A 2,378-nucleotide genomic window follows, 5' to 3' on the forward strand; every position below is an offset into this window, starting at 1 on the left:
CCAACAAACGGGGATCCCAAAATAATAGACATGGTTGGTTCTGCTCAGCAGAGGGACCAGGCAGCAGAGGCTCCTGGCTAAGCCCGGCCCAGTCCCAGGCCCACGGACACTCAGTTGATAACATGCTGACTGCTGTGAGCTGCTGGATTCCTCACCCGGCTTCCCCTCGAGTTCCCCAGCTCAGAGGGGTGCTGTCCCCCACCTAGTCTCCCGAACCAGACTCCTGCTGCCATGGTGAAAGTGAAAGTGTCAGCCGCTCAGCAATGTCCAACTCTTTGTAACCCCATGGACTGTGTGGCCTGCCAGGCTCCTCTGTTCATGAAACTCCCCAGGCAAGAATACTGGAGTGGGTAGCCATGCCCTCCTCCAGGGGATGTTCCAACTCCATCCTGGGTCCTCCCTTTTGCTATCCTCCACTGACTCCAATGACATGAGTCTGAGTAAACTCCGGGAGTTGGTGATGGACAGGGAGGCTTAGCGTGCTGCGGTCCACGGGGTCTCGAAGAGTCGGACGTGACTGAACGACTGAACTGAACTGAACGGATCCTCAAGACCAATAGACTCTACCTCCTGAAGGCCTCTTGGATATCTGCACTTTCAGGGATCACTCCTGCCCCTACCAGGGTCCCCTCCTGAGATGCTTGCTCACCACACAAGAGAGCAGGGCTCCAGCCTCGCCCTGCTCCCCTGCCCCCATCCAGGCTGCCTCTGCCTGGAGGAAGAATGGCCGCATGTTCGTCCCTCTGTGTCCTCGGGGGTTGGTTTCCGGCTACCTGCAGACAACAAACTTCAAGGGTGCTCAGTTCCTCATATAAAATGGTGCAGTATCTGTACATCTCGCCTGCATATAACCAGTGTACATCCTTCTGTATACTGTAGTTTCAAGATTATTTACAATACCTTGTTGTTGTTCGGTCCCTCAGTCGTGTCCAACTCTGTGCAACCCCACGGACTGCAGCAGGCCAGGCTTCCTTGTCCTTCATCATCTCCTGGAGTTTGCTCAAACTCATGTCCATTGAGTCCGTGAAGCCGTCCATTCGTCTCATCCTCTGTCATCCCCTTCTCCTCCTGCCTTCTGTCTTTCCCAGCATCAGGGTCTTTTCTAATGAGTTTGCTCTTTGCATCTGGTGGCCAAAGTGTTGGAGCGTCAGCTTCAGCATCAGTCCTTCCAATGAACATTCAGGACTGATTTCCTTTAGGATGGACTGGTTGGATCTCTTTTCAGTCCAAGGGACTCTCAAGAGTCTTCTTCAACAACACAGTTCAAAAGCATAAATTCTTCAGTGCTCAGCTTTCTTTATGGTCCAATTCTCACATCCATACATGATTATTGGAAAAACCATAGCTTTGACTAGACAAACCTTTGTCAGCAAAGTAATGTCTTTTTAATATGCTGTCTAGGTTGGTCATAGCTTTTCTTCCAAGGAGCAAGCATCTTTTAATTTCATGGCTGCAGTCACCATCTGCAGTGATTTTGGAGCCCCCCAAAATAAAGTCTGTCACTGTTTCCATTGTTTCCCCATCTATTTGCCATGCAGTGATGCGACCGGATGCCATGATCTTTGTTATTTGAATGTTGAGTTCTAAGCCAGCTTTTTCCACTGTTTCACTTTCATCAAGAGGCTCGGTTTACGGGGTTGTAAGGAGTTGGACACGACTGAGCGACTGAACTGAACTGAGCAATATCTAATACAATGTAAATTCTATGCAAATAGGTATAAATACTCTGTAAAAACCATATAAATAGTTAAGTGGTATACGTCAAAACCAACCTTTGATTTTTGGAATTGTCTTTTTTTTTTTCTTCTAACCACCCAGTTGGTTGAGTCCGCAGATTCGGAACTGACTGTAACTTTTTTAACTTGCCTCCATCCTCCTGCATCCCTGGCAGCCTAAAGGATTCTCCTAGAACCCAGGGGGCTGTTGACTGTCCGCAGGAAGTTCCAGTTCTCTAGAAAGACTTGGTTGCCTTTCGTGAGCTGGAGTCTCCAACGTCGTCGTCTTGTCCCTTCCACGACATCACAAGCGGTCTACCTGGAGCTAGGGAAGTGCTTGCAGATGCCAGGGCGCCCCGCTCTCCACGTCTCTGCGCGGGAGGCTCTTGCTACCTGGAACGCCCCCTTGCATCTCGTCTGCCTCCAGAGGGCACCCCAACCTCGTAGCCTCCTAGCACCCTTGCCTTTTCGGCGCTTGAAGCGTTCAGCCTGAATTTTCGGAGCAGTTGACATAATACAGTAAGACAGAGCCCTGAGCCTCCGTTGCCTCGTCTGTCAAATGGCCCCAGAGTGACCAAGCCGCACAGCTGGCACGGGAGGTTGGTCCTCAATGCCTCCGCGGGTTGCAGCGTCTCAACGGGTCCCGCAGCGTCGAGCGCGGGC

This window comes from Bison bison, unplaced genomic scaffold (genome assembly GCF_000754665.1).
Source record: "Bison bison bison isolate TAMUID 2011002044 unplaced genomic scaffold, Bison_UMD1.0 scf7180017858923, whole genome shotgun sequence".
In the NCBI taxonomy this organism is placed as follows: Eukaryota; Metazoa; Chordata; class Mammalia; order Artiodactyla; family Bovidae; genus Bison; species Bison bison.